The 25,598-nt window shown below is 38.1% G+C and overlaps 1 protein-coding gene and 1 long non-coding RNA gene across 2 annotated transcripts in view; both read left to right on the forward strand.

The window, feature by feature from the left end:
• The window catches only part of LOC131402525 (5'-3' exoribonuclease 2-like), a 231,669-nt gene that overhangs the window by 175,552 nt on the left and 30,519 nt on the right, over positions 1-25,598 (forward strand). The window lies entirely within an intron of this gene.
• Positions 21,629-23,307, forward strand: LOC131402532 (uncharacterized). Its single transcript, XR_009218748.1, has 3 exons — positions 21,629-22,029; positions 22,405-22,528; positions 23,090-23,307. It is a non-coding gene; the product is annotated as an uncharacterized LOC131402532 (long non-coding RNA).

The raw sequence follows: 25,598 nt of genomic DNA on the forward strand, positions 1-25,598 counted from the left end.
ACCACCTCTCGCCACAACCTGCGCTTAGATGCAACTGCTATTCTGTTTTTTTTCCTATCACAAATTATTTTTTGCCTGTTATTGAAATTCGTACAATATTTGCTCTTTTTGTGTGTGGCTTATTTTGGTCGCTATAATCCTACAATGAACTTTAATTAATTCATAATAAAAGATGATAGATAATGTTTACTATGTAACAGGGTGCCTCATAAGTGCTTTACATATATTAACTGATTGAATCCCTAATACAAGTCTACAGAGTAGGCACTCTCATTGTTCTCGTTTTACTGATGAAGAAACCTTGGCACAATAAGTTTGTCACTGGCTTGAGGTAACCATGTCTAAAGGAGAGAACTGAGACTGGACAGAACAAGAGACTGAACTGCAGTAGGTTAAAAATGGAGACAACAGTTGATCCCATAGAGAGCATCAAGTGTGTCTCAAATTGAGGCAAAGGAAGTAGGCCATTGTACCCCCCACATGAACCAGTCATTGGAAATGGGCTGCCATTGGGAGTGATCATAATCTTAGGTGTGGCACTTTCCTTTGGCCCAAGGAAATTCCCAGACAGGGTGGCAGCACGAGCCCTTAAAACACTTCTGGCAGCTACAAGAGTGAATGACAGTCCCAAAAGAAGAATCTTGGAAATATATCACTGTCTCCATGATGGTCCATCACTTATGCCCCTCAGATGCACTTGCTTCTTAAAGCCAGTACACGCAGTGTTCTGGTTGGTCATGCTGACTGGGGAAACTTACAAGACGAAGATCAGTGGGACAAATTACAGGCAGCTCTCAATAGCAGCTTTTGTTGGTGCTGCAGTTGATACTTACCATCCCACTCCTCCTACTCTCCCATTTAGATTGACAAGCACCTCTGCTGGTCTAGGTGGTTTACCTGGAGGGGTGATCCAGATGCTCATCCCTGAGGTGTCTGAGCACCTGGTCACCACGCCCTTCTCAGGATACAGCTGCTGCACTAATTTATCAACAAAATTGGGGTAAGACTATCAAAAGATATCCCGGTGGTCCACCTGAATGCCCAGTGTCTTCTCTGTCCTGACTGTATATCAGAAGGCCCATGTCCTCTGGAAGAATTACCCATGCCAGAAGCCATGATGGCTTCTTTCCTTGTGCTGGCATCACAGAAGTCATAACATTCAATGGGATTCATCCTTTGTCTCCTGGTAGAAGTGTCCACCCTATAGGAACCAGGACCTTTATGTTAATTATCGTTTGCACTTTCCTCCCAAGAACGCCATAACCCATCTTACATGAAGAACACTTGTGGAGGCAACTATTTTAGACTACACATGGGAGTATCAATGCTTTGAGAGCACTCAGGATGGTACACTAGCTGATACAATTCCTGGGCAGGGATATAACCTTCAACCCAGGTGACTGACAGGAGTATATTCTCAGCAACAAAAGGAGTGAACAATTCTGGATATCTTCCATTTGCCACAGCAAATCCACTTTCTTTCTCTTGCTGTACCCAGGCAGGTTAATCAAGATGATCTACATCAATGGGCTTCCTTGTCTCCTGGCTTTTGGCTGGATTTGGCCAATGGGATATTAGCAAATGACGTGAGCAAAGGCTTGAAAAACATTTGCTCATTGTTGGTACTTATCCTTCTCTGGCTGCCCCTGGGAAACCTGTGGCCGTCAATATGTAAATGAGTCTAGATAGACTGCACATCTCCATCAGTACAAGTGACTTCAAGTCAACCATCAGATATGTGAGTAAGGTCATCCTAGACCGTCCAATCCCAGCTGAGCCACCAATAGATCCAGATCAAAATCACTGCCCAGATAATCCACAGAATATTGAGAAAAAATAAATTATTTTTATTTTTATTTTAAGCCACCAAATTTTAAGGCAATTTGTTATACAGCTGAAGCTAACTGATACATGATACTATTATTTAAATATGTCCTTTCATTATATGTTTAGATACCACAGATTTCTATTTCTTTATCCAATATTTTAGGCTGGAATAGTCCTCTCAAGATTCAGATTCTAAAAGAAAATCTGAGACCATATCATCTTTCATTGTACTTTCTCTCATCCTTCTTTTCAACCAGACATTTTTAACCATATATATTAAGAATAACTGTACTAATTCTGAGACATTGGATATTCTCCTGTGTTGTCATCCACCACTGTTTTGCACTGGGGATTTTTACTTTTAATTTTAGCCCCATAATCCATTTGGAGTGATTTACTTGTGAATAATGTTAGTTTACGGCCCAGTGTTTCATTTTGAAAGTGGATATCTTATTGTCTTTAAAACAACTACTGTACCATTTTGAAAGCTGGTTTTAAGTACATTTATTCTGAATAATGCTTGGAAAACTGAATTCTTTGAAACACTAATTCTTTTCTTTCATAAATATAGTTTGTCTCTCCATTTAATTAGAGCCTTATGTCATTTGGTATATCTTTATAATATTCTTCGTATAACTTATATACTTCTTCGTATAACTTATATAACTTATAACTTCATATTGAATAGATCCAATTATTTTAAATGCTTATTTTAAATAATTCATTGCTCCAAAAGCTAGAAAAATTATTTACATGTTTAAACTAGTTGTTGCTAATATAACAGTAGTTTTGATTTTCCATATAGTTATCTAGTATTGTTTCACATTACTCAACTTAATTACTAGTTCTAAATTTTATGTTATTTCCCACTAAAATATTAGATTTTTCTCTTCTTCTCTAATATTATTTACCTCTTATTCTTTCTATTCTCATTTTTCCATGACTGGGCTCTCCAGTGCCACACTGAATCACAATAATGTTTGCCAGTAACATTTTCCTCATCTTAAGCATAATGTAAACATCAGATAAATTCCTTGTCAGGGCAGAGCAGACATCTAAGAGAGGGAAAGTAAAAATGTGAAGAGGAATCATTTCTGCCTAGAAGTCAACAGACTTCTCTCTCTTGGCTACTTGGTGCTAAGACATGACAATGTGGTCAGCTGAGAATTAGAGAATCCTACCCTAGTCTCAAGAATTAATCATGGGCAAATCTCTTGACCTCTTTAGATCTCAGTTTCTTCATCTGTAATATAAAGAGTTTGAAAAGTGTTTGAAAAGTGTTTTTGAGTTCTAAAGTTCTATAATTTCAAGGTACCCTTTACCCAGATGCACTTGGCAAAACCAGAATGAATTTTTAGTGATCTTCTTCTCCATCAACATTATTATCCACATCATCACTTAGAGACACAGTAAGTGTCTCCTTTTGCATGACACTGATCAAATTAAGTTCCCTTTCAGATCACTGCTTATAAGGATAGCAAATCGATAGCTAATTGTTTAGAGAGAAGTATAGTGTTGGCACCTGCTGGAACCAGCAGACCGTAGGCTAAAAGGTCTTTCTTTTGTAGTGAGACTGTGCAAACATTCCCTAATGAGACACAACACAATTCTTGTGTACTTAGCAGGAAATAAAAGGGAGCTTTGAATCCAAGGTTATGAGCAAATAAGAACATGAGTTTTCAAAGTTAACTAATGATGCCATTTGCCCGGAATGGGGCTGTTCTCTGGTGTATAAAGAGCAGATGTACTTAAGGCCATTTTCATTCCTTCAACAAATATTAACTCATTGCCTACCACTTGCTGCAAGACAGCAGTGATCTACACTAAGAGCATTTATTCTAGTGGGGTGACACAGACCATGAACAAAAGAGACATTTGAGGTGATCACTAAAGTTACATATGCATCAATCTTCTTTCATTTTGGACTATTTTCACCCATTTCCTCTTTTCAAGCTTCTCCAGTGCTCTAAGCATGGACTTGAAAATCTAGAAAGCATGAAAACAAAATTCCTTCTTACATCACCACTCTTTCAAAGACATAGTGTTTATCATCTGAGCGTAAGCACGTCACAGAATGTATTATATGGTTGCTATGGTTGAGATTATGAGCAGACATAAAAGATGTCTCTAATACTAGGTTCCTGTGGATCAACACTATTTCATCACTTTCTTGAGAGGAAAGATGATGCTATGAAAGGAAAACAAAACATTACATGGAATTCACACTCAAAAATATGTTTCCATCCTAGTTGTGTTATTTAATGTGGAGTGACCTTGGGCAAGGCAGTTACTCCTTCAGAGACAGCAGTAATAACATCCTGAAAAGCATTCTATAAGAATTAAATGAAACAATGTATCAGAAAGTGTTCTGTAAATTGCAAAGCAATTACAGCCAGATTACAGGCCAGCCAGCAAAGCAATTTACTTCATCTTATTTTTCTCCTAATAATATTTTCCTCTGCAATCTTTTTTTATGCTACACAATCTTTCTAAACTTAGTTTTATCATTTATTCAACAATAATAATATATCAAAAATGGTTGTATATTGGAAATTTCATATGATTCAACTTAATTAATAGGCGATCACAACAGTAAGTTTTATTATAATTATAGTGAAAATTTTCATGTTGCATTATCATGTGCCAGGCATGTTCTAGGCACCTGTCATGTATTCACTCATTTAATCCTCACAACAATGTTTGGAGCACACAATATTAACTCCCATTTTACCTACGAGGAATGTTAGAGGTTATGTAATTGTCCAAGGTCACAGAGCTGGTACTCAGGCAATCTACCTCCAAAATCTATTTTAGGAATTCACTAAAGGGTGTGGACCTCTCTTACATGCTGAAAGAACCCCCCTGGTGTCTGGTTGGTGAATGGACCAGAGAGGACTAAGTGAGGAAGCACGTGGCTACTGAAATGATCCAGGCAAGCAATTCTGAACTCAGTATATAACTTAGAAAAATTTGTCACGCTTTGATGATGGATAGGATGTGGAACAAGAGGAAAAGAGAGGAGTCAAGGATAACTATCAATATTTCTTTTTTTTTTTTTGCCTGAGGAACTGCATAAATGAAAACATTTACTATGGTTTGTACACAAATATTTCATGGGGGAATTTTGTCTGCAAGAATGCAAAGAGAGGGTGCATCCTTGCACTATATCTTTGAACATAAGTATCTAGGTAGAAACTTAACAAGGATGCCCTAAGGAAGGAGATGACAACATAATGCATCTAGAAGTAATACATCTATACCCACAGAGGAAAAAAAATGCTACATATTCAATAAAAATAATTAGAATTAGGCCAGACTAATTCAAAGATGTTCAAACCCTGAACCCAAGTTCTCACCTCTCCTACCTCACAAGGGATACAGCTTTGGGTCATTCCAGTGACTCAGCGAGTCCCAGGTCCTGCTGTTGCCCAACCTGGAGGGGCTCCACAAAGTCCTTTGACTTATCGTCATGAGGTTGAGGGGTAAGAGTGTGCTAGAGTTCAGAGGAGTGGGGCCAGGGAGGGGCACCATATATCTCAAAACGTTACCTGAGGCAGAGGCTCTCCTACTATTTTTCAGTTGAACTAGGTATTTAACTTCCTGTTGGTTCCAAGTCAGGTCATCAGGGGAGCACAGAGGGCTGCACCATAAGTGAACCGAGGCATGCACCGGAGGTGGTCTGAGATCAGCACTGAAAATGGAACACAGGCTTCCGAGTCGGACGTGGAACATGGCTCCCATCAGGGTTAATTGTGAGGTGAGTGGCACCATCTGAGAGATGGTGAGAGAATGTGCATGTGCCAGTGGTGGCAGGCAGCTGGTGTAGTGCGCTGGATGTGAGCAGGGAGACGAGGGAATCTTTGAGGCCAGGGAACCACCAGGCTGTACTTTGAACTGGTCTGAGGGCCCAATCCTGGTACGGTAACATGAAAAATGAGGCCAGACTGTGTGAATTTTTGTTTGGCTGATTGAGCTAAAATCTGTCTTGGAATGGACTGGTAGGTGGAGCTGGGACTAAGACAGGTCCCTACATATTGTCAGAAAATAGAAGATGAATGGCAAGACAGTGAAAAGGGGATGGAGAATGGAAGATGCACAAGCAAATAGGGAGGAGGAAAAAAGGGTTCCAAGAGACCAGACTAACCGATTGTCACTTGTCATTTCACTACAGTTTTGACAACAGAAGCAACAGCTATTTCTTCAGAGTGAGGAACTCGGAGGGCAGTTTAGTTATGTGGGAATAGTCTTGAAGCTACTTTTTACAGAGCATTTTATCTGCGATTGAGAAAAGGTCACAATATTCTTATCATTAGTAAAGACTGGGGAAGGGTGACAGAAATTGTGAGAGTTCCACTCCCCCCACCAAAACACACATACATTCTATTTGGTCCTTCCACTGCATAGAAAATACCTTCAGGTATAACTGGTCACACGCATCATGAAACTATATTGGCAAACCCAGTTTCACAGATTTTTGTTATAGTGGTCATAGGAATGGATGGATTGGGTTATTTTTCTGTGCCTTGTTTTCATGAAATCAGCCATTAGTGCGTTTGTATTTGGCAATTTGTCCTGTTCAAGTGCCTTTCTCTTTCTACCTCCATCCCACCTTTTGGATCCCATGTGACCCTTACTTGTTCTTATCTATCCAGAGCAATTACACATCATACTCAATGGTGAAAGTTTGAAAGGTTTTCCTCTAAGATCAGGAACAACATGAGGGTGCCCACTCTCACCACTGCTATTCAACATCATACTGAACATTCTAGCCAGAATAATCAGGCAAGAAAAAGAAAATAAAAGAAATCAGAATAGGAAAAGAAGTTAAATTGTTTCTATTTGCAGACGATATAATCTTACATATAGAATATCCCAAAAACTCCATCAAAAAACAGATTTAATCAACAAATTTGGTAAAGTTGCAGGATACAAAATCAACATGATAATCAGTACCATTTCTGTACACTACACATTTCTCTGCCACGTTTCTGCCTTTTGAGGGGTCACAATTCAACCTATAACAATAGTCTTGCCCCAAGTCAGAGGAGGTGGTTTTGAGTGTGCGAGGCCATAAGTTCATGTGATGGTTGCAAAACCTGGAACTCCCTCCCTCAGCCATAGTGTCATTTATGTTTGTGTGTATTGGACGCATCTTGCAGTTCCCAAGTCAGTAGTCATGTAACCCCTTAATTTTATACCTTAATATATTTCATTTAGTCCAGTATGTCCAAAGTGTTATGATATCAGCATGTAATCCACACAAAAATTATTACTGAGATGTTCTCATTTTTTTATACAAAGTCTTTGAAATCCATCGTGTATTTTGCGCTCACAGCTCCTCACCATTTGGGCTGCCCACAGTGTAAGTGCTCAGTGGTGACATGGTGCCAATGACCACCAGATTGGAAGAAAATTAATTAATAGATATATTTTTAGAGCAGTTTTAGGTTTACAGAAAAATTGTATTGAAAGTACAGGGAGTTCCCATATACTTCCACCTCCCTACACATACAGTTTCCTCTGTTAGTAGCATCTTGCATTAGTGTGGTATATTTTCTATAACTGATAACATTATTAACTAAAGTCCATAGTTTACGGTAGGGTTCACTCTTTCTGTTGTACATTCTTTGGGTTTTGACAAATGTATCCCGTGCCGACTATTACAGTGTCATACCGACTAATTGTTTTGCTGCCATAAAAATCCCCTGTGCTCCAGGACCGTATAGATCTACAGATGTGACCCTTGTCATTGATGTTTGAGGTGGTGGGGAATATAGGGGTGCTTTCCAGCTAGTATCGTCTGCTTTAGGGTGAGAAAATAAAGGAATTTCCCACATAGTACCTTGTTCTCACAACAGCATAAATAATGAAGGAAACCAATGTTGAAGGGGTGGAAGTAGATCATCACAACGTATTGAGCCCTGGGATTAACACGGTTAAAAGAACTGAGGAAGAGGAAAGGCCATCACTTTTTAAGAATCAAAAATTTAGCTTTATTTCTGCATTGATCTCGAACTATAGATTTGGAATTTTCTGAATTCAGCCTGACTATGCTTCCCCAGGCAGGGACACAGGGGTATGTGGCTGTTTCTGCACACATGATTGGTGTGCAGTTCTGCATGGGTCACACACAGAATGTTCTGTGGCTGCCCTGGGCCTTGGGTGTGTGAGGCTGTCCCCTATTTTTGACTTTGAAGGGCATGATGCTGGAATGTTCTTGTCTGAGCCCTGGCTGGCATGGGCCCTCTCTGACCCTTTCCCCTTACACCTGAAATTGGCTCCTCTGATTCAGTTCCTTTGCATCATCACAAATGGTGTTGATGCAGATGACTTGTTGACACGGGCTTGGGACCTAATAGACCCAGAGGAGGTGATCCCTGGGGCCTTGCTATCCATGGACATGAATGAGATCATAGCACCTGGGGCTGGAGAGGATGATCTTCAAACATGTTTTCCAATTTATGTTTTTCACCTGGACACAGGACCTCAGATGCAGAGCCCCAGAGCAGAAAGGGGTCTGGACGTCTCCAGGGGAGAGGAAGAGACTTTGCTGAAAGGAGTCGGTGGGGCATTAGAGTTGCTTCTCCAGTCCACATCATGTATATGTGTGTATAGATACGTGATATATGTATATACCTGGTTAGGCTGCAGGTCCCACCTCCGCTTCTCCCACCCCACACTTCACACAGACTCAGAGATTTGCAGACACTTCTAAGATATTCCTTTTGACTTTTATCTTTCTGTTCCTGCAGTTTCCTCTCTTTGTGTGCAGTTTGGCTGATCCCAACTGCTTCTTGAGAATGAAACCCAGTGCATACAAGGATGGAGACATGGTTTTTGGTGCATTTTCCCCCCTTTATACATTTTTCTCATGTAGTGGGATCAATAAGCCTAGCAAGGATGTCATTTTCCAGCAGTGAGTGCCTCTTTATTTATTTATTTTCTGCTTTATTAGTATGATGAATGATGCCTAGGGGATCTGTGGATGGATAGACCAAGGTGCTCTGTATTAGCTGTCCTGTCCTTCCCCCCTGCACCCCACCTCCCCAAAACTGTTCATAATTAATTTTGTCTCTTCCCACTGACTTTGTTGTTTCTTTCAAAGTGGGGAAGAGACTTTTTAGGTTTTATGCTTTTCTTCCTTTTAATTTCCCATTTTCAGGGCTGGAAGCTTAGTGAGACAGCACTCTCCCCCGATGTACTCCACCGTCTCTGCCCTCCTCCTGCCTTGGCTGCCACAGCCTTGGCTCAAGTGATGTCCCTTAGAAACACAATCCATTGGCAGGAGTTCAATGCAAAGAAGCTACAGAAAAGTGTCCCTTCCACAAAGTCAGGGGTCTGCTAATGTCTCTTTCGTCATGCATGTAATTCCTAATGTCACTACAGGGAGGCCCCTGCTATCTCTGCCCCACCTGCATGGACAGACTTCTTCCTGTGGACATCCGGTTACTCTTTGAAACCTCTTCATATTGTTATTTCACAGTGGGGTGTCCCATGCCTCCCAGAGCTGCAAGCCAGGCTGAGAGCAACAGATCAATAATCTGTGAGATGTAACCCCCACAATCTGATTCTGACTCCCTCGGGCACTTGCACGACCTCCGTTTTTGGATCTTGCCAATGTCAGTTCTGCATCCTAAGGTCTAATGAATCGATTGAGAAGGCAGAATTTCAGGGGATTCCAGCAGAGGGCCTGTGCTCGTGTGAGGAGAGGGGATTTCTCTGAAGACAGTGACTGTGACGTCCCCAGGAGAGGCTGGAGGCTCCGCTTTTGCTGCAGGAGCTGCACACATTGGGGAGCGTCACGGCAGGTTCAGGAATCGGGGCTGCTTCTCTGCTCTGGAAGGCGTCCGCCCCTATCTTGTGTTCTTTTTATCTCTAAATGTTTCTCTGCTTATCTTTTTATTCTTTAATGCTTCCCACATTTACCTATTTTTTTTAATTCCATAATTTCCCATTATGTACTTGCTGTCTTGTTGTCAATGTGTTTAAGGTCCACACGGTCGTTCTGAGGGACACTGCTGATTGTTGTTTCTTAGCCAGTGTCAGGGCTGCAGGATCTGGGGCTGTTGAGTCAGGGAAGCTCTGACCTGATCTCCTGGGGGCAGAAGGCAAGTTCAACTCACATGTCCCCACAGCTTCAGGCACCCCAGATAGTGGATGGAGAGTGTTTCTCGCTGCAGGACGAGAGGTTAAAGGGTGTTCTTCTTGTCCTCTGCTCTCCACTCACCCCGGCTCAGAGGACCTTGTCCCCGGGCAGGTCGGCTCTCTCCAGACATGTGCACTGGAGATTCTGTCTATGTTAAAAGAACATACTTGCAGTTACAGGAGGTTTTCATGTCCAAGCGGACTTTTCCACTAGGCACAGGGGAACCAGTGCCCACAAGGCTTTAGGGGCCCAGGAGAATGTTTTAATTTCATCTAAAATCAGAAGAAAAAAATAACTTTAAGGACAAAGAAAAGTCTTTTAATATACAAGATTAAGATATTTGTCTTTATAACAACACAGTCATAAGATATGTTTTAGTATTTTTGAGAGAGAAAGAACCTCACAAAGGCAGAAGTGTCTCAGGCCCAAGAAAATCATAATGTGGTCCTCATCATACATTTTATTGTTCTGCTTATAAATATGAACACATTACAAAATTGGAGTTATCTGTCCCCATTCCTCTTTAACCTATTTTTACATAAAATATCATAAATATGTTTCTATATGAGTAAATATCTACTTATCCTTGACTAATGACTGTGCTTAAGTAATGATCCTAAGGCCCTTAACCAAATATAATTATTTTGCCTATAATGTATTTGTTATATCCTCGAGGCTAGCATAATATTAATCTAACAGAAATTTGGGGGTTTTTATTTGGTTTCTAATATTTGTTACTATACGTAGAAATATAATGGGCAAACTCATAGACACATATTCTCACTCTACTCTGATTCAATTCTTAGGAGTAAAATGACTAAGTGCAACATTAGGTATATTTTAAAGGCCTTTTAGATATATTGCCGAAGAACTTTCCACATATGTACTACTTGATATTTCCATAAGCTTGAAGGGAAGTATGTATTTCCTTCATGGTTTTCTTTTAATACTTGGCCAATTTGATGTGTAAAAATAGTGTCTCATTGATTATATTTGTATTTCCCTTGTTAATGTTGGATCGCTCGTTTTTATGTGTTTGTTGCTCAATAAGAATATATTCTTTGATGAGTTACCTTCTATGGCTTTTGCCATTTTTCTATTCAACTGTAGGCCTTTTCATTTTTAAAGAACATTTTACACATTGAGGACAAAATGATTTGGTTGTTAACTATTCTGAAAACGTGTTACCATGTTGTTGCTTGTTTTAAATATTTTTCTGTATGGCGTGTTTAAAATAGAAAAGAACATGAACTTTCATGTAGAGTAAACTCTAATCATCTTTTGGCTTATATTTCCTGCCTTTTTGCCATGCCTTCGCAATCTACAATTTTATATAGATATCTGCTAATTCTAGCACTTTATTTTTCTTTACAAATTTGTTAGACTGTGCAATTTATTTACCTCAGATGTGAAGTAGATTAACTCAGTTTTATATTCCACAATGGTTTATATTCACCATTAACTGAATAATTCATTATCTCTACTGATTTTCAATACAGCTATGTGATGCATGAAATATTTATATTTACACAGAGTCATCTCTCTATCATCTGGTCTGTCCTGTTGATATATCTATATCTTCCAGTGCTCTTATCACTGTGCTTTAAGATATGAAGTAAGTTAATAATTGTAATGATTGTTTCTGGAAAAGCACATTCTCCCCTTAATATTCTGAACTATTTTCACTAGTTTCCTGAACTTCCCATGCTTCCAGAAAATGTCTACAGTAATTTTGCCATTAACTCAAAAAAATTTCCCTCCAAATTTTAATTTGAATTGTATTATTCTGATAGCACTTTTTCGAGAATGTTGACATCACACAATATTGTTTAAATGCTTTTACATTTCTTAGTAGAGATTTATAATTTTGTCCACAACTGCCATTACAATTTTTCTTGTCTATTGCTGTATTATAAATAGGTTATGAAAATGCTTTTGTGTTATTAATGTTATATTGAAAAGCTGCTGACAGTTGCATATTTATTTAGTACTTGGTTGGGGACTGTACTTCTCCCTTGGTTATAAGACCTTTTTGCCAGTTATTTTATTGCATTATCTAATAAGTTAGGAATTCAATTAAGATGCTCAAGGGGCCAGCCCCGTGGCTTAGCAGTTAAGTGCGCGTGCTCCACTACTGGCGGCCGGGGTTTGGATCCACTGGCGGCCCGGGTTCTGATCCCGGGCGCGCACTGACTCACTGCTTCTTGGCCATGCTGAGGCGGCGTCCCACATGCAGCAACTAGAAGGATGTGCGACTATGGCATACAACTATCTACTGGGGCTTTGAGAAAAAAAAAAAAGGAGGAGGATTCGCAATAAATGTTAGCTCAGAGCCGGTCTTCCTCAGCAAAAAGAGGAGGATTAGCATGGATGTTAGCTCAGGGCTGATCCTCCTCACAAAAAAAAAGAAAAAAGATGCTCAATAATACTGGTTCTAACAGAAATTATTGTATTTTCCTGGTTTTAATGGGCATGCACTTTAAAGCATCTTTGTCCCACAACTCTCAAGGGAGATGACACACTATATAGGCACCCATGGCTGATAGTGTTGGTACCTTCGTATCTGCTGGCGGGAGAATCCCAGGCTGTGCAGAGCACGCCCAGGTGGGGGGTGGTCCTCTGTGCCTGCCCCTTGTCCACTTGAAGTTGTGACTTGTCTTTGTTTTAAGCAAGGTCTAGATTTTGACATGAGAGGGTGTTTTCATCAGTTTTAGTTATTTAAAAAAAACATGTTAAGGAAGTGTCCTCCAAAAATAATGTCCCATCAGAAATGGATGCTGAATTTCATCAAATGCTTTATATACTTCAATGAGCATATTGTTTGTCTCCTGGCAGAAATGTGTACACATTAAATATGAGGATATTAAAAGATTATCTAATTTTCTAATAGTCTATTGGTGATTATTCCTTGCTCATAATTTCCTTTTGGTGCTGGTAACAGGCTCATGTTAACTTCATAAATAATGGAGATGTTTCTTCTTATTCTGTATTCTGGAAGAGTTTCTAGTAGAGTAAACATCTTTCCTTAAGTTTTAGAAACAACTAATCTGTAAAGGCACCCAGCCCTGCGGTATATTAGGAATTTTATTTCTTAGAAACTCTTGAAACCATATGGCAGCATTTGTATAATTTTCTCTCCATTTCATCTTTGAGCGAGTTTGGGTAATTACATTTTCATTAAGAAAGCAACACTTTCACTGAGATCCCAAAAGATATCTGCATGTGGAGATGCACAATATTCTCATGATGGTTATAAAATTTCCTCTGTGACTTTGCTCATGATCCCATTTTCTCACCTAATGTCGTTGATGTTTGTCTTCCTCAAATTATTTTTCTCTGTCACCCTTGTCTGAATGACGTCTGTTTTATTGATCTCTCCAAAGACTCAGATCGACTGATTAATTTTCTTCTGAAGTTCCTTTATGTTTGTTTATACTCTTATCTCTGCCTCAATCTCTTCTTCTAAATTATTTTATATTTATTTTCTTTCTCTTTTCCTCTGGTTTTGAGTTGAGAGCTTAATTCGTATGCTTTTTTTCTTCATTTTTATTTACTATTCAAAAAATTTAAGGCTCAGATGTTTTCTCTCAGAACAGACATTTTTCTTCTCTTCTTCCTTTCTCTCTCCTGTCTCTCCTGGTCTCCTTGCTGCTCCTTTATAATCATTGGTTTGATTTCCTCTTTGACCAAAGTGTTATTCATGAGAGTGATTAGTGGTTTATAAATTGTGTGATTTATTCATGATATGTTCGCAGTTAATGAGCATTTTTGTGTGCATGTTGTTTAATGAACGGGGTTTCAAATCTAGCTATTCATCTGATGAGCTACTGAGTCAGAATCTCTTCTGATGGCTTCAGGAATTGATTATGATGTAAAACTTGCTTGGTGTATGAGGATAGGACCTAATTTTATAATAATATGCTTTCACTGCTTTTAGAGTAGAAAATTTGAGATTTACATGTAGACACACGTGTGTGCAAGAGCCACAAATATTTAATAATAAATCAAGATTGAAATATATATGATTCTTATATTGACTTTTTTGATAAAGACTAAGAGAGTTATGTTGGATTCTCATACTGTGATTATAGTTTCAGTTTACTTCATATTTCTAAAATCTTTTTTTGTGTATATGATACTGTTATTGAGTATATGCTGTTGAATCTCTAACTGCCTTCCTATTCCTTAATACTTATTGCCTACAGATATGTGTGTGTCAGCATATACATTCCTGTATAATAGTTTCATATTAATTGTGGCTTTACTTTTGTGAGCATTTCTATGGAATATTATTGAAAATCCCCTTTATTTCAGTATCTTTGTTCAATGTTAATTTCCAATATCTTCCTGGAATGACATAGAGTAACATTCAATATTGAAAAACTGATTTCAGTAATTTAAATACAGGATAACATATATGTATCTTTATCCTGTGGTTCTATTTTTAACTTTGTACTTGGCTTTTTTTCGTTTTTCTTAGTTTTGTTCTATTTAAAATAATTTTCCTTATTAAACTGTTCTCCACCAGGTTGGATGTATATATATCTTTTTTGAATTCTATTTTAGAATATGTTTAATTTAAAAAATAAGAGGAACTCAGAATCTGAAGTCTGACCTCGACTCCTCTACATTAGATGAAAAATATAATAGTCTCTTACTTCTGTCCTTTCTCCCCAAATCCAGTTTATCTAGGTATAAATTGAGCTCTTTGGGTAATGTCAGCCTCATAAAATGAGTTAGAAAGCATCCCCAACTCTTCAATTTTTTGAAAGAGTTTGACAAGGATAGGAATGAAATCCCTTTTGAATGTTTGGTAGAATTCACCAGAGAAGCCATCTGGTCCTGGACTTTTGTTTTTTAGGATGTTTTTGATTACTGTTTCAATCTCTTTATTTGTGATTGGTCTAGTCCAATTCTCTATTTCTTCTTGATTTACTTTTGGGAGGTTGTATCATTCTAGGAATTTATCCATTTCTTCGAGGTTATCCAATTCATTGACATATAGCTTCTCATAGTATTCTCTTATAATTCTTTGTATTCCTGTGGTTTCTGTTGTAATTGCTCCTCTTTCATCTCTGATTGTATTGATTTGAGCCTTCTCTCTTTTTTTCTTAGTGAGTCTGGCTAAGGGTTTGTGAATTTTGCTTATCTTCTCAGAGAACCAATTCTTAGTTTCATCGATTCTTTCTATTGTTCTTTTAGTGTGTATTTCATTTATTTCTGCTCTGATTTTTATTATTTCCTTCCTTCTACTGACTTTGGACTCTGTTCTCCTTTTCCTAGTTCTTTTAGGTATAGTGTAAGGTTGTTTATTTGAGATTTTTCTTGTTTCTTAAGGTAGGCATGTTTTGCTATAAACTCGTTCTTAGTACTGCTTTTGCTGCATCCTATAAGTTTTGGTATGTTGTTTTCATTTTCATTTGTTTCCAGGTATTTTTTTGATTTCTCTTTTGATTTCTTCATTGATCCAATAGTTGTTCAGAAGCATGTTGTTTAGTCTCCACATATTTGTGACATTTCCAGGGTTTTCCATGAACTTGATAAACAAACACATAGGTAAGGAGAAGAGGTTCATGGTTACCAGAGGAGGAAGGGCGGGGCGATGGTGAAAGCATTAAAGAGGCACATATGTATGCTGACAGATAAAAACTAGTCTATTGGTGATGAACAAAATGCAGTCTATACAGAAACTGAAATATAATAATATGCACCTGAAATATTCACAATGTTGTAAGCCAATATGACCTCAATAAAATAATTTACATTAACCAAAAGAATTCATAATTGTCATTAAAAAATTTGAGCTCTTTGTTCCAGATGGTATTAAATTTTGTGTGCCTCCTTTAAAGTAGTTTGTATTTTGCACTTTTTAAAACCACATTAACACAAAGTATTTGGACAATTGTTACATCTTTTCCATGTTTGTTTCATTGGTATGGTGCTTTTTTTCCCCTAAACCAGTGGTCCACAAACTTTATTATGTATCAGAATCATCTGGAGGGCTTGTTAAAACACAGAATGGTTGCTGGACCCCACTCCAGACATTCAGAATCAGTAGGCTTGGGGTGGGGCCCTCTGATTAGCATCTCCACCTTGTCAGTGGAATCCTCTCTCTTTTTTTCATTTCACAGGCTGTAAAATCTGTATCCTGGAGTGAAGTCTCACCCTACCCAATCCTTTTATTTTTCACAGGTGTTATGTCACAATAAACTTCTTGTACTCCTGACTCCATGTCAGCAGTTAGAGGACCCAACTGACACAATACATTCTTCATTTTTACTCAGAAATTGGGTGCTGTATTTTCAAGAAGGACACACCATCTGCAGAAAGTATAGTGTGGATGTCATTCTCTGCTATTTAGGGGTGTCAATTCGTTTTCATAACACCTACATGATTCTTCTTCCTCATTCTCAGCATTTCATGCTATGCTCCTATATTGGATATATATGGGGCATTTACAAATTCTGTACACTCTCCCTCCTTAAAATTTAATTGTTCATATCACACCTGAACTAAGTTGAACTAAATTAGGCCACATCATGGCTTGTCACATGACCGTCAGTGTATGTGATGTATGTGTGCACCTCACAGAAGCTGAATGTTCTCTGGAGTGTGCCTCTCAATGATTCTTCTCCTAGTATTTGATTACGTATGTTCTAAATGCACATTCCTGGTTTCAATTAAATATACAAAAGCCATAGAAATATTACAGGCTGTAAAATTTTCTGTATCCTAACCTTATTTTGTGAAATAGACTATAAATTATTTCTACGCCACAAGCTCATCCATTTAATTTGAAAATTTATTTTCTTTTCAACTAAAAGAAGGAATTTATATTAAAAGAAATAAATGCAAAGGAGTATCCAAAAGAATGAATTCCTGGATTACGGAGGACTAGATACCATGCAGGGGTTTCCCTCCAATAACAACAAGATAATTCATAAAATATGATTTTAATTGCATTCCTGTGTTTTCTTGAAGTAAGAGAAACCTCAAAGGACAAAAGAAGAAATTAAAAGCACTTAAAAAGTTTGGATATACCCAGTGATCAAAGGCCAATACCTTCCTGTAACGAAAGGACTTGTATTTGAGTCACCAGCACCTTAAGAGAATAATCTGGGATCCCAGATTAGTTCTGAGTCACAGAAAATAAAATAAAGTCACTCAGCTTGGCGTCACCCAAAATGACTGGGAACATAAGTCAGAGACATTCTTCTCTGAAGGAAAGAATCCTACGCTAATATCTTATGTTCTCCACATATTAAAATCATATGAAAAGGAGCTCATAATCAAAGTTCATCAAACACATAAGGAAACACATGATAGTCATCAAAATATGACAAATAAAACTTAAAATAAAACAATAGATTTAGAACCCTATAACTTCAACTATCAGATTTACCAACTTCAAAATATAAAATAAATATGTATAAACTGTTTACAAAAAATGGAATCACAAAACACAAATCAAACAGGAGACTCTAAAAAATGATCCTACATATTTGGCAAAGAACCTTATAGAATTTTTAGAGATGAATAATACATGACTGTTGAGATTTAAAATTCCGTGGAGGAGTTATACAGAAGAAGGGGGAATAAAGAACTATGTTTGAATTCTGAAGGAAACATAGGATACACCACAGAAAGACAAGGAACTAGAAAATGTGTAAGATAAGTTATATGTGGAGGGGATAATGAGATTAAAGAAAAAGCAGAAATAAAATACTGTACAGCAAAAACAAGTAAGTCATAAGGGGACATCTGAGAGTTAAAGGGTCCATGAATTTCTCAGGGAATCAGTAATTATGTCCACTTCAGACAGGGTGGACTGGTGATAAATAGAAATAGAGAATGCAACTCTCACTCTAATAAATAAGATACAATGAAATATGGAAAGCAAGTATAAATAAATACATTTTAAAGAGAAATAAAGTAAAAAAATTATGGAAAAATAAAATTATAGATAGTGGGAGCAAAAGAAGTATATAAAAATCACAAAAACTGTAAATGAAATAAAATTTCTAGTTAAATACAAATTGTCAAATTGGATGGGAAAGTAACAAATTTATCTAATCCTCTTTACAAGACGTGTGAAAACCAAAGAACATATGAAAAATTAGGAAGTCAAGATGTGGGAGAACATATAAAGATACACTACACAAATACCATTCAAACTCAATCCAGGGTAGCTATAATAATATCAGATAAAATAGGTAAAGATAAAATGCATCATTAAGAATCAAGTAGTCAATTCACAGTGATATAAAAGTTCAACTCATCACAAAGATATAGTACCTGTGATCTTATACATTCTATCATGTTAAGATAATATAGCCTCAAATAGAAAAGGAAGGAGTAAGAAGAGGAGGGATAAGAAGAGGAGGAGAGGAAGAAGAAGAAAAAGACAGAGGAGGAAGTGCAGAAGGAGGAGGAGGAGGAAAAAATAAAAAATTTCCCATTATAGTCAAGAATTTCAATTCTTTCTCAGACAAATAATAACATATATCTAATAATAGAATATTTGAAAACTATATTAGCATGTCTGATCTATTGTACACACATAGATCCCTATACCCCAAAACTGAAGAATGTCGATTCTTCTCAAGCACACAGGGAGCATTAACAAGCAGTGAGCATGAGCTAGGCTGTTAATCAAGTCTCAACATATAGAACATTTGGAATAAGTACAAGGGACTACTCTGTTTTATTCTTGATGGAATTACAGATCCCAGGCAATAGAAATGCAAAGAATTTTCTCTGGCCTCGGAGATTTTCTGTGCACAAGTCTGTAGAAAAGATGAAGACAATAGAGGCTGTTCGGAATAGGTACTTCTAAAGATGTTAATTATTAATATTAACATTATTTTTATATTTTTAAAATAAGAAGTGGATAATAATTTTTTAAACTTTGCAATGCTGTGTCTCTTACTTTCCTGTGTTTCCACTTTTCAGTCCTTCATACTTCTTCCAAATGTTTTTGGATTCTGATGATTCTTCCCTCTTCGGATCTCTGAAGTTTCACCTTAGATACCTGAGTTTTGATGGTAGCAGACACAGAAGTCTGACGGGGCAGAAGTTTAGGCAATTTGATTGCCAGCCTTCTGCTGCACCATTCTCAACCCAAATATGTCACGCTTTTCTGCTTGTCCCACACCCTTGAGTTGGAGTTACCTTTCGTGCCCAGGGCTATCTCAAATCTCATGTTAATATTGTTGCTCTTCTATGAAGAATTTAATGATGTGGTCATATGAACAAGCATTTTGGTCCTGAACCAAAGAATCATTTACAAAACTCTCTCTGAATGTGATCTGCTTTTCTACTCATTGCACTTGCCTTCATAAAATTAACACTTCTGTCCATGTGTGTGGAATTCAGCAAGGACATTCCAGAGCCTAAGTTATGTTATTTGCTTTAGCTATAAATTATAAGGCTTCAGAAGAGTCAAGATAGAGGCTTCTTGAGTTGCCATAAACAAAATGAGTTGACTGGGCATTCTCCCTTAATTAAGTCATTGCATTCACTTTGAAGAATAATGGTTTGAGACTTTTCCCTAAGGATCACTATCCCTCCATGCAGGTTTCAGTACAAGAACTGCCAGTATGTTCTGGCCTTTGTTTTTGCCATTGAGGAGATCAACAAGAAGCCCCATCTTTTACCCAACATGTCTCTGGGTTTTTATTGTCTATAATGCCCTGCCCAGTGAACAGAAGGCATTGGAGAGTTCCCCGATTTGGCTCACAGGGCTGGGCAAGGACATTCCTAATTACCACTGTAGGAGAGAGAGCAAGTCTGTAGCAGTCCTTACAGGAACAACAGGGGCAATTTCTGCCCAGATTGGAACACTGCTGGCACTCTACAAATTTCCACAGGTAAGGATGGGCGGGATGGGGAGAGACGAAACCGTGTGTCATTTGGTGCCATTCTCAGGTGCCTAAAAAGAATGAAAGGAAAAGACTGGGTTTATGCATCTCTCAAAGGATGTGATCTCAAAGGGTAAGTGTACAGAGTCTTGGTGGGGTGTGCACGTTTCCTTTGTTTGAAGTAAAGAGCAGGATGAAGGAGAAGGAGACAAGGGAATTTCCTGGAACTCTGAGTCTGATCAGTTATTTTATAGAAATCTCTCAGGGAGTGGTAGATGATTGGATAGTGAAATGAGTAAATTTCCCCTTCTACCACTTCCAGGTGTTGCTGAATATTGTTTAAGACTGAGTGTGCTTTTTGCAAATCCTCTTCTTCATGTGGCTTCCAACTGTCTTTTCCCTTGAGCTTAGCTATGGTCCCTTTGATCCCATCTTGAATGATGATGACCAGTTTCTATGTTTCTATCAGATGGCCCCCGGGGACACATCTCTGGCCCTTGGCATGGTCTCTTTGCTGCTTCATTTCAGTGGGACCTGGTGGGGCTGGTCATCTCAGAAGACAAGAAAGGTGTTCAATTTCTCTCAGACTTGAGAGGAGAAATGGACAAGAATGGAATCTGTGCAGCCTTTGTGCAAATGATCCCTGTCACTGGAAGTTTATATACCTCAAGGAACTTTCAATATCATTTGCGGATCAAGGAATCATCAGTGAAAGTGGTTATCGTTTATTGTGATGTTCACTCTCTAATAAGCTTGAGCTTTTCTAAATAGATGTTTTCAGAGATATGGAAAGTCTGGGTCACAACATCACAGCGGGATTTTACCACCGGTCCAAGAGCTTTCATACTTGACTCATTCCATGGGATTCTCATTTTTTCACACCACCATGGTGAGATCCCTGGTTTTGAAACTTTTATGCAGACAGTTAACCCTTCCAAATATCCAGAAGGCATTTACCTTGATAAGTTTTGGGCCATCTCTTTTGATTGCAAGGTGTCTGAGTCTGACTGTAAAACATTGGAGAATTGTCCAACTAATGCCTCCTTGGGGAGGTTGCCTTGGCATCATTTAGACATGGCCATGACAGAAGGGAGTTACAACGTGTACAATGCTGTGAATGCTGTGGCCTGGACCCTTCATGAGATGCGTCTCCAACAAGTAGAAATGCAACCAACGGGAAGTGGGGAAGGGCTGGTGATTTCTCCCTGGCAGGTAATGTCTTTTCCATTTAATAGCATGTCCTGTAATAAATGTGACTTCCTGATGGGATTCCATAGTGCTCAAACCAAGTATTTAGGATTCTTTCTCCAAAAGCACAGGAGGTTCTGTACTTGTTTCATTCTCCAGAAGGTAAATCTAGTCCTGGGTAGTAATGGTCATCAAAAAGAATGTGCTAGCTTCAAGGAGAAAGTGCTCTTTGAGTCAATATCAATGCTTTGTGTTACAAAGGATCCCAACATCCTGCCTGCCTAATGTTTTCAATAGGGCATATCCAGCCTTTTCTCATAAAACTCCTCAATGACAACAGGAAGAGAACTAGTCCTTTAAGTGCCTATATGGAAAAGTATAGTAAATAATTTACATAAAAGATATCATTTAATTCTGAAACAACTTTATGTATTGCTAAGCTCTTTTTGCAGATTGATGTCCTGGGAAAATTCAGATAGTGAATGGATGTGGATAGATTTGTCTGTGCAGTTGAGATTAGCCTGATTTCCACACCCACTAATTGTCTTGGTCTGCTTATCTTCAGGCATCTTCTCTTGAAACGAAGTGATAATTTAGAAACATTATAATATTTTAGTTCTCCATATATTTTCATTTGTTTTGCTTCATTGGATGCTTATAAGAAATTCACATTATGATCTGGAATTATAGACAATGAAGGGTTTTCCCCCATTCAAGTTTTCCATCTTTGACACCAGGATACACTTCATCACAAGACGATTCATCTCTTTTCCCCATCTCTACACCCCTTTCTGAGGAACATAGAATTTAACAATGCCACTGGTGACTCAGTGAATTTGGCTGAAGAAAGAAAATCAGATGCAGAGTATACCATGCTCAACTTTTGGAATTTTCCAGAAGGTCTTGGACTTACAGTGAAAGTAGGAGAGTATTCCCCCACATGCTCCACGTGGTCAAGAATTGTCTTTATCTGAGGAGGTGATAGACTGGACTGTGGGAATTCCTGAGGTGGGTTGGATTCAATCATAATGCTTTACACTATACATAAATAAGCAAAATCTTGTTTTGGGGGTTTTGTGCCCCCTCAGAGCTTCATAAAGGGCCACATATGGGCATTTAACAACTGACTTCCAGCTTAATGAGTTTTATCAATTACTATTTATCCAGTGGATGGAAATAGAACACATTTATTCAACTATGTGTTTCTATTTGTATATTTTATACCATACAATAAACATGGCATCCAATCAATGAATTGGATTTAGGTATTTAAAAATCAAAAAAATCAAATTTGTTAAAGGCCCAATACTCTAAAACACTGTAGTTATTGGAAAATTAAGTAAATATCACAGCCTTTACCAACAGATATCTGATTTTCTCCAGACTCTGCACTCTGTATGCAGTGAGAGTTGGCGTCCTAGATTTAGGGATAGCCCCCAGGAGAGAAAGGCTGTCTGTTGTTCTGACGGAACTCTCTGCCCAGAAAATGAGATTTCCACTGAGACAGGTGAGTGTATGCCTTACAGAGACATTCTCCACCTCTCCGTTATGTCTACCATTCACCCAAGGAATGGAGAGCTTCTGGATGAGGGCTGTAGTGTCAAAATGCTTCCTTTTTCCATTTATTAAATGATAACAAACAATTTTAGGTTATATTACATGTGTAAATGTTATTAATATGCATTTTATAAATTATATAACATTCTTAAAACTCTGATCTCTCCTGGTTATAAAACATCATATGTCAGAAATAATCAGATTTCTTAGTCAATTGCCATATTTAAGTCTTTTGTCATTTACTGACTGTTATTGTTTTACTCTGGTGCTTTTCAAATGTTTCAGAGATTCCTGGAAAGGTCTTTGACACTTACTCTAGAATACATCTTTCTGATAAACTTTCAGGTCATAAAACTAAACTGGGTAAGAAATTACAGAAATCTAATGGAGAAACTGATGGCTTCATGCAACTGCTAACAAAAGATCAAGATCAAGAGTTGATTGAGTTGACTCTCGTGGGTTCAGAAACTGGCTTCAACCATTAACCTTTGTTTTTCTTTTGTTTTCATAGAAATGCCTCTTTTTAGATACCTGATTTCTTGCTCATAGGCCTAACTTTGGGAGCCTACCTACATCACCACCTCCTGAAATGTATTTAACTGGACTGACCTATTGCCAGGACTAAGAGACCGGTCAGTGTTCAGTGAGATGGAACAATCTACCAACTCAGCTTCTGGACTGTGAAACTTCTTGAAGTTTCAATGGCAGAAATGTAGGGGATCAAAATGTGACACCCCAAAATGTGTGTCTTTGGTTTGATTATTTTTAAGAACAAAAGACTCAGAAACTTTGCTCTTCCCCCCTACTCAGCAGGAAGTAGCTAGAGTGGCCATCACTCTATTTCCTTCAAGATTTAGGAATGTACAAAGAAAAGAGGGAATTGAAACAGCACATAAAACATTGAGCAGCAGAAATTAGTTTTGCTACCTTAACACAGGTTATTGATTAACAAAACCTTGCTCAATAATAGAGATGGCACTACACATATGCCAGGTGGGAACCCATAGCACCAGGATGACGCTGGAACCAAGAATCTTTAGAAATATTGCCACTGGAGCCCTTTACAAAGTGAGAAGTCCTTCAATAAGGAAAATCTGGCTTCCAGCAGCCCAAGTAGCTTGATTACCATAAATGGACTGACTCGAGGCAAGCCAATCAGCTTAGATGGGCCCAACTATAGCTTAGTAACCGCTAACTCCTTTCATTTTATCTGTTTGTAACAGAGGAAGGATATTCTCTTGAATTCACTCAATCCTTTTGATGAGAAGTGACCCTATAAAAATTTGTCTACTTATAAACTTTTTTTTTTTTAACAGAAGAGGGATTCTACACTACTCACTGAACCACGCGCTGCTTTTTTCACATGACACATGTATCTTGGAGGTCTTTTTATAAGAGCACATGAAAACATGTCTCATTTAAAAAATTTCACTGCATATTATTTATTACATTAGGTTGATGAAAATAATAAGAATAATTAGAAGTTTTCACATATTGAGGTGTATGGCGAAGCCATTCTGGGTTAAACCTGATTTGGCCTAAAACTTGTTTCTTCCCAGAGCAGCCTGACTTATGGCCCACCAAACATGCATTGTACATCTGCCTCATTTACCCAAAGCAAAAGATGCACTCTTTAAAGATGGAGGTGAATGTTTCCCTTCCTCTGATACCAATACCAGTACCTCTTTGAAAATAAGTTTTTCTTTCAAGAAAACCAAGGTCAAGTTGACCTGCTGTGTATCTGCTAAATTGCAGCAAAACCTCTCCTTATGACTTTGAGAAAAACAAAATTGTATTCCTCTCAGGTGTGTTCTTGGCTCTGAAACGGTATGTAACCATGCTGTGAATCGCGCTTCCACAGAGGACCCTCCTCCCCAGTGGACACTGCACTTCCAGGCTGGTCCGCAGCTTGGCTCAGGGAAATATCACCTTACCTTTCTAGTCTATAGATTGTTTGTTGATTATTTACGTCAATGATATGGACATAAAATTATGTAAACCGTCCTGACTGATTGACACTTTGTTTGCATTGCAAAAAGTACTGCAGTAAACATACTTGGTGAACTTTTGTGAATGCATCTGTTCTATTTAAGCCAAATGACAATTATTGTAGGTGAGAGTGCTCTTTAATTTAGATTTTTCCCTTGGGTTGCAGCAAAGAGCCAGTTCAAATAAGAGACAACCAGTAAAATTGTGAGTCACTTGTTTATTGCCATACACACATTTATTCTCATTCAATAAGTTAGTAGACAATTAGTGAATTGATCAAATCAGCAACAATGAGCTAATGAAAGCCCTGTGCTGCCTTATTCACAGGATTTGATTAGTCTTTCTTGGCCTTTAGCCAGTGTGTGCTCCCTACTGATGCATCAAGGCAAACCTGTGGTCATGGGTTAAGCAGTGCAAGGGGCTCATAGTGACCTGGGGGCACACATGAAGTGGTCCAGTACACTCCAGAGAGGCTCAGCGAGACCAATGCCTTTGTTGTCCAGTGTTGGGTGGCTGGCAGGATAAGCCAGGCCAGCTTGGCTTCTCTTTGGGTGTGAGAGCCTAGTGGACTGTACATGCATTTACAGGCTTAAGGTAACATGTTTACATACAAGGTGCTCCTTTTTCCTCCACCCAACACACCACAGCAAATAATTCAGGGAGATAGAATATATCACCTCACTCTGAATTTATACATCATATCACCCTGTATTTATAAATGCCCTTATCACAATATCTTTAGGCTAAATTCCTAGCAGTGGAATTTTTAAATGAAAGCATTATGTACTAAAATATTAGATTTGGATAGTCAGTGCCAAATTGTCCTCCTGAAAAAGGTGGCATTGTATGCAAGTTTTACTGGTGTAAATTTGAAATTGCACGATATAAAGTCACAATGCAGGCACACATTTTGAAACCACGTGAATCTCCCTAAATTTTACCTTTTCAAGAAGAATCACATCATTTAAAAACCAGCAGGTGGAGTGAATCATACACTCTGGTTATATTGCTGTGATGTGGGGGAGACACTT

Source organism: Diceros bicornis, unplaced genomic scaffold (assembly GCF_020826845.1).
Source record: "Diceros bicornis minor isolate mBicDic1 unplaced genomic scaffold, mDicBic1.mat.cur scaffold_124_ctg1, whole genome shotgun sequence".
Classification (NCBI taxonomy): Eukaryota; Metazoa; Chordata; class Mammalia; order Perissodactyla; family Rhinocerotidae; genus Diceros; species Diceros bicornis.